We start from the raw sequence: 8718 nt of genomic DNA, 5'->3' as shown, positions 1-8718 counted from the left end.
TGCACACAAGGTTGCCATTTACACTTGAATTTCAAATAAGGGTACCTTTCGCACATCGCATTGCGGGGGCAGTGGGGGAGAGGGTTTTACTGCCCATGCCTTCGGAATGGGCCGGGTTTTCTTCTGGGCAGCAGTTGAGGGCGGGCTATGTAATTACGAGAGATGAACGCGTGGGTGATTAAGTCCCCTGAATGATCCTGTTGTTTAAAAAAAAAATCATAAATACAACAAACAAAAAAAAGGCCTATAAAAACATAACATTACACCCGAAGTAACTAGCAGCTACCACCAACCTTGTTAAATACTACCGATATTAGTAATTTTTAAACAAATTAAAAGACAATCAATGAATTAATGATTGGACGGTGGGTTTATTAGGATAAGGATTGTGTTGACATCATATCAGCCATACGTTGGGGATAGGCGATTAGGCTCAACCTTATGTAAATTGTACAACCAATAACCTTCGGTATATATCACATTTTCAAAGTATGGACCAATAGTCTAGTGGTGAATGACTCACTCTCCCTTAGGGGAGGTGAGGGTTCGATTCCCACTAGGTGAGGATTTTTCAAATAATTGGATCAAAAACCATTCTTACCGGCCTAAATGATTCCTTGATCCCACGCATGTGAAGATTGAAACAATGACAATGCAGGTTCGTTTATCGGGCTTGGCATGCTGTGGGGAAATGGGTGATGGTGTTTCGCCAGGCTCTAGTGGGCTACCGGGGACCGCTGGATGGATTGACAAAGTCAACACAGGGCTAACATGTCCCTGCCGATACACATGTTTTTGAAACAAAAAATCACATTTTCAATTCATTATTTATTAGTTATCTAATAAAATAATAAATTCTACGATCAAATTCTAGAGACGGATGAAAACAACTTCTATATTTTAAACTTAAAATTTAGTGCGTTACTGATCAGATGTTTTTGTTCTATTGTAATTTCTGGTCCTTCCTAAAACCTTTTAGGACGGTAGAATATAACATACACTAGTACATATACGTTAGGGCAAATTGGATGAAAAAATAATATTAAATATTTTAAATTTACAATAACTATAATATTATGGAATATTTGCTCAGAAAGATGTTAATTTCTAATTTAGCTAAAAAAAGCTCACTTTTTACAAAATTAAAATTGAGAAAACAATATCATCTGATAGCTATTATCTTAAAAAATATAACGAGTGACAACCAAGTCATTATTAATGACCAAATTCTTCTAGCCATAATGATACGCATACCCGATCAGCTCGTGTAGCGCATCAAATAGCATATGAGCTATGCCTATGTCGCGCGCTGGAGGAACAAGCGCTGAAGTCACATACCTAGCGCAGATACCGCGCGAGCGCCAAGGTGACATATGCATGTCAGGCGATGTTGTAGCTTGCAGAGGGCACCTGGCAGACAAGAGTCAGGTCCGACAAAACACTTTTCACTTTTGTCGGGTCAGCTCGCTTAAGGATGTACTATTGGCAGGCCACGATCTTTTTAGCTTTATTATGTGGCAATAGAAGACAAAAAAGATCACCCTATAAATAACGGATTCAATCCACAGCACAAGGGGCTGGATATCCATTTCTACATTCACACATATATTGTTAACAGCGAGCGCCTACTACGTAGCGCCTTTCTACCCGCGCTACCGGATAAATAGCATCCACTAGACATACTCTTGATCTACAGGTAACGTTCTATGAACATAAATCATATAACTTAGCGCGAGCCATTATTAACCGGCTAACCCGTCGATGGTGGGTTTATGTTTAACCACCCCTGCTGAGATCTTCATCTCGTAAGGGGTTATTCACGGTACTCCGGACCAGAGAGTTAAACTCAATGACCCTTAAATCCCCCTTCTTTGATGTCAAGTATGGACCGAACCCGACCCGATTATTCTATGCTTGATCATTTGGAGCCATCTGTGGGACATACAAGTTAAAAGGTTTTGATTTGATCTTTTTTCTATATGTCCGCTAACAACTCGCTTGTTTCTTTTTAATACAGTAACAGGTATCGAAATGACTAGCAAGCCAGAGGTACCTAAGCCTGCGCAAGCGCGAGCTACCTCGCGCACAGGACCAAAGCCTGCAGCTAAAGGACCTGTAGGAACCTCCGAGAACGCGCCACCAAGGGGCGCTCCGATATCTCCCCTTGGCGCACCCACATCTCCTTTCAAGACCCCGAAAGCAATCAGGCCGATACCATGGGCCTCGAACACCACAAGCATGGGGTTCACCCCCACCTACCCCGCGTCAGAAACCACGCGCAGTAGCGCTAGCCATGCAAGCAGTCCCGTTGGCCCACAAAGCGCGAGACCTTCGCCCTCGCCGCGGAGTGATGCTTCCCCAATAACCCCAAGATCTAGCGCTACCACCTTCGCTCAAGGAACTTCATCTGCAGGAAGAGACACTTCCACCGAATCACCAGCTTGAATGCGCGAACAACACGCCCTCAACCAAGCCAATCTGATCTATGCTTTAATGAGTGCTGCGCCGGACGACATGGTGCACTAATTTGAACAGCCTGGGAAGGCTGAAATCATGATCAAAAATCTGTACGCAGGAATGAAATGGGTGCCCGTCAAACCCTCCTTTGAAACCACCCCTACTGGGGAAAAATTTGCAGCACACATATTGAACCATGTTTCGACGCCACTTCCCGTGATACCACTCACCTTGGGGTATTACGATGGGTTTTCGGACCCGGATGAATTTTTGAAAAAATACGAGGGAATAGCGCGAAACCAGCGCTGGACAGACGAAACGAAATGTATGGAGTTCCCTCCGCTGCTTGAAGGCGTAGCTCGGCAATGGTTTAACAACCTTCCTGCATTCGCTATCAGCTGCTATGATGATCTTCGAACGCGCTTTCTGCTTAACTTTCGCAACATGCGCGCAACTCGAAGAACGCATGTGGAGTGTCATGACATCAAGCATGAACGCAGGGAATCATTGGGACAGTTCATTGATAGATACTGCCAGGAAGTAGCTAAAATACCTAATTGCGCTAAGTCACTACAGGTATCCGGTTTCATACATGGAATCTACCGGGAACGTTACTTAACGCTGTGGCAGAGACTTCGGAAGCGCCCTCTCGAAACGCTAGCGGAGGTAATTAGGGAAGTGCATGAGTACATGCGCGCTGAAGAAGACACCGCCAAGTACTCGGGCTATCGTGGTTCGGGAAACGGCCGGCGCGACGGATACGATTCGCCTAGAGGCGTTCACCAGTCAGGAAGCTTCGGAAGAAGCCAACATGACTCCAGCCCGTACCGCCACCACAATAGTAACAATCACAGCGACAAGAGGTATCAGGGAGGATATCAATGGAACAATAACAACCATCGACACCATAGGAACAGGGACAACGACACACTAGAAAACAAGCAGGCATTAATCAGGAGTCTTACCGAAAGCTTAAAGGAGATCTACGTAACTTAGCTTATCTCCAAAACGTTTCAGAAACCAGCACGCATGTCCGATTATGCGCGGAGAGATAGATCTAAGTTCTGCGACTTCCATGATGATTTCGGACATGAGACCAATTGTTGTAAAGCATTGGTTAACAAGGTAGTTGATTGCCTCAAGCATTAGAAGTTGAAGCGCTTGAAACCAGTGAAGGATGAATCTGGCACATACAAAAAAGAGAGTGAAAGTACAGAGAAAGATAAGGTCATCTATGTCTTTTCGTGGCAAAAATGGAAAGAGATTGAGAAGGAACCACTGCTGCCGTATTGAAACGACCCAACCCGTCGTTAAACCGGCCCATATTTTTTTTCTTTTTAACGTAATAATAATTACAACATTTAGGTCCCAATTATGTTTCCAAAAAACATCTTCATTACAATGGCAAGTTTAATCGACTTTAAAACATTTATTACATAAGTTGAAACACAAAACGGGAATACAATCCAAGACCCGTTTGACATAACCAAAAGACACTAATAAGTTTCCAACAAAATACCGAGCATGGTGATTGGGAACGAACTACCCAATTCTATGAAATCCAAAAGCCAAGTCTTCTAAGCATCACAAGCTAGCTCACTAGTCCCGGTACTTACCCTTGCCGCCATCATGCGAACCTATAAAAATAAAGTCAACGAGAGGGTAAGTTAACACTTAGTGAGTGAGAATATACTACATGCATATATATGCATAAAATGGACACGCCACACAATAATAATCAAATAGCACATACCGGAGTCCGAGCATAAAGGCAAGCTAAACTAAGCATACCGTACGATCGCTATACAACAAGCCAAAGTCAACAAATGAAAGTACACCAACAACGATATGTACAACGCCATCAAGCTACACCCGGAGGGTTAGCTACAACACAACAATAAGACAATATATATATATATATATATATATATATATATATATATATATATATATATATATATATATATATATATATATATATCTATAAGCGTAAACCGCCCAAGGTTAACCCCTTAACCCAATACCGAAAGCCAAATACCAAATTACCAAAATGAAGATTGGCCGAAAGTACACGAGCCTTATTAAATCCGCACCACACGCGACTACTATCTTCAATACCACATGTTGTTACGATTTTCCGTATAACGGCTGTAAGGTACCAGTACAAGACAATAGCTGCTCAGCGTGTGCGTATACTGTTGATTGTTGTTTGCCCTCAAGAAATTATCTCTGCAGACCCAGAACACAGATGTAAGATCTGTGGGGTGGCCTCAATCAATCTGTGGATCAATCTGTGATGATCCGTCTAGCGTACTGCTGCTAAGCGGCTAATGTATGTTTAGAATGAGAAAGAACTGTGTGAGAGAGAAAATGTACTTCTCTCTGACTGAAGTTCAGATCAGAATGATGTGAAATGTGGTGACCCAGGGGGTCTATTTATAGGCGTAGAATGTCCGAAATTCACAGGATACACGTGTCAATCACTGAATGGTTCTGTTACATGAAGTATCCGGAATGTCGGTGGCGTGTGCTGACATGGCTGTGTGCCGTTCACTCGCTGAGTTAAAGGGCTTATGCATAGAAGCTGCCTGCAGGGCTTACGCTTGATGCTGGGCGGCCTGCTGTACGCTGGACGGCAAACTCTGAAAACTGCCAAATTTAGTTATCTTTTGTGCTCTTTGATCGAGATTTCTGTATGAAAATGATGTTTTTATGCGTGTATCTTCTAGGATACACCATTAAGTCCCCCCAGTTTAATGTCTTTATTTTTGTAAAAAAATAAAGTCATTAAACTAAAAAATAAGTAATGCCTTTTCCTCGGGAATAATAATCTGCTGTAGCCGAACTTTTTCTGCTATGTCAGTTACTTTTTGATCATGACCTACAGAAAGTACCTTTTTGAAATTTGAATTTCATTTTCAATTAACTTTACTTCTCCCACATTTTTGTACATCCGACACGTGGTAGCATATCAACCATGCGATTAACCATCAGCTGTCCATCTTCTGTTTGCTATTTAATACCCAATTTTACTGTGTCATATTTACTTCAATCTGAATTTATTTCCTCCATCTACCTTAAACTTTTGTCACAAAATTCCTTTCTTAACTTCTCAATCAATGGCTATTTTTAATGTTGAAGATATTCCAAGCAGAATTTCCTCAATCTACCTCGATCGTGTAGAGTTGCTTTTCCCAAATTTTTTTGCGCCGATGCTGTTGTTCCAGGCCCACATGATCGTGCCTGTCACCCTCCTTCTGGAAAGGTTGCTATTTACAGCCGTGCTTTACACTTTTCTAACCTTCGTATTCCTTTTACAAAATTTTACTTGGACGTTTGCTGTTTTTATGGTGTTAGCGTTGGACAATTTGAGCCTATGTCCATTCGTAAAATCATGCTGTTCGAGATGTATTGTATGGCTCGAGATATTACCCCCTCTGTTCGTCTTTTTTCTAATCTTGCAACCATAAAATGTTATTATAAAGGATGGTTTTATCTTACTCTGGATGGATTTTTGCTTAATTCTGGTGACACAAATGAGAATTGGCAGAGTACATTCTTCTTTATTAATAGCGAAGTTATCCCCAATGATTTCCTGCAAGCTAGTTATTGGCGTACATCGCTTGATCCTCCCAAAGTTATTCATCCAAGGTTAACATCTGAAGAACGAAAAGTATTAAATGTAATTAAAAAAGAGAGGATTCCAAATCGTCATTATCCAGAACATATGCTCTCTCTTTACTCCCTTAATGCTGAATGGGATGCAGAAACACGTGGCTGTGCCATTGTTATGGTGAAAAACAAAGGTATAATCTGATTAGAATTTGGTTGTCTATTGTTATTATCTGTATAATAATTACTGTATACTTATGCTTTTTAGTGATTACTCCGCTCGCCGCTCTGCGTTACACCAGATTTAATGAACTGCAATTTAGATCTGAAAAATTGGTTGATGAGACGCTCGAGAATAGTTTATGTGAAAATGAGCTTGAGGATGATGATGATGTTCCTTTAAATCGAGCAAACTCGAGAAAACGTCATGCTGCTGGTAACCTCTCTTTTGAATCAATAGTAGAAGAAAACCTTTATTGCTTTTTCCATATGCCTAGCAATGGTGGCTGTTATAATGTTGATCCTGATAAATATGCAATATTGAATTGCGAATCTTCTTTTCTGGATTGGAAAAACTTCTTGAATAACAACTGTTATTTTAATTCAGCCCTGACAGTGAAAGAAGAAGCACAGAAGAAACTTGCTCTTCCGCCTACCGCTCAGCGTAGCAGAATAAGGGAAAGCAGTTCACAAATTAGCATTCCCAATTTAGATACTACTGGCTTAACAACTCTCTTAGCTGGTCCTCCTGGTAATTATGAGGATTTTATGAAGTATCTTGAAGCGATGCTGTCGCCTTCACTTATTAAATTCTTTGAGAGTTTATATGATGGTGACGCTCGAAAATGTCAAGCACAAGGCATTATTTAGAATATTGCATCTGAATTCAATAATCTAAGGCGTTTAGAGCGTTCTGACCAAGTGCATCGTGACAAGTCTGAAAAAATTGAGAAAAACACAGAGGCTCTGAAAGCTGCAGAGCTTGAGTTAGATGCTGCTGTTGCTGCAAAGAATGCTGCTGAGGCTCGTTATGTTGAATTGGCCACCAACGAAAAATGGTATCTTCACAAGATTGGGACATTAACTCAATCTGAATCTTCATTAAGAGAACAGTTGGAATCAAGCCAGAATGAAACCAGGCGTCTGATTGAAGGTGTTTCGAAAATTGTGAAGAAGTTAGCTAAGCCATTTAACGAATTTATAACTGTTGCGCTGGACGCTGACCGGATACGGTTTCTTGAGAGGTTAAAAAATGATATACCTGACTTTCCAAAGTCGTTGCCGGAGTCTCTTATATCTCAGTTGAAGCCAGATGCAGAAGATAGACTTAAAGTGCTTGGTGATGAAATAGAACATATGTCTTTTCCTGAATTAGAGAATTTATGTAATAATGCTGCTATATCGGTAGACGATGTTCTAAATTTGAAGTTGTAATATGTATTGCTTGTGTTATCTGTTGATTATGTAATGTATATAAATGTTTTTTACTTTGCTGATGATTTTGTCAAAGCTTTATATGTTTGATTTGAACAATCAAAATTATGACTAGTCATATACTGTTTGTATAATTTTTACATCATGACGGTCGTAGATACATTCTATTGCCTGAATGTTCAGCGGAGTTCTATATTATCCGCTGCCATTTCAATCTTTTGTTTATGATTGAACTTCTGCCACCGAGGAAAAGACTTCTCTTTTGCGGGCAGGGATGACACACAGCTCTGTGACATCTGATTAAAATCCTTGGCCAGATAAAAATTATGAATAATATGCCATAAGAAATTTTTCTGAATTCTTATTTCTTTAAAGAAATTTTTACATTTATGATTGCATCTCATGCTCTAAATAGTTGATCAAGCTATTTGAACATTTAATACTACGCATAAAATTTCTTTAAACTCATTGCACTCCATGTTCGTGGAATTTCTTCGCCGGAGGGCGCTGAGAGGGTATATGACCCATTAGGATTTGCTTTTACAACTTTATATGGGCCTTCCCAGCATGGTCCCAACTTCCCTTGTTTTTCCTGCCTACTTGCCTCATTATCTCTTTACACTAAATCCCCCTCCTTAAATTTTACATATCTGACTCGTTTGTTGTAATATTTTGCCATTTTCTGTTTTGCATCCACTTGACGGATGGCGACCATGATTTGCCTTTCTTCCAATAAATTCTAGTTTTCACGTAAGATGGATGAATTATTTTGTTTATCAAATGCCAAAATCCTTTGTGTTGGAAAATGGATTTCTGCTGGTATCACTGCCTTGGTGCCATATACCAAACTGAATGGTGTTTCACCCGTGCTCCGTTTTGGAGTTGTGCGGTGAGCCCACAATACATATGGCACTTCATCTACCCACTTAGTCTGACTCAAACCCAACCTAGCCTTTATGCCGGCTACAATTTCTTTGTTTGTTACTTCAACTTGCCCATTGGCCTGTGGGTGAGCAACTGAGGTAAATGTTTGTTTGATGTTTAGCTCTTCACACCAACTTCTGAAGGGGTTATCTGCAAACTGTTTTCCGTTATCACTGACAATTTCATTTAGTAATCCATATCTGCACACAATATCGTTTCACACGAATTTCTTTATATTCTCCCCAGTTATTTTTGCCAATACCTTCGCTTCAACCCACTTACTGAAGAAAT

Source organism: Rutidosis leptorrhynchoides, chromosome 5, assembly GCF_046630445.1.
Source record: "Rutidosis leptorrhynchoides isolate AG116_Rl617_1_P2 chromosome 5, CSIRO_AGI_Rlap_v1, whole genome shotgun sequence".
In the NCBI taxonomy this organism is placed as follows: domain Eukaryota; kingdom Viridiplantae; phylum Streptophyta; class Magnoliopsida; order Asterales; family Asteraceae; genus Rutidosis; species Rutidosis leptorrhynchoides.
This window is presented reverse-complemented; position numbering follows the sequence as displayed.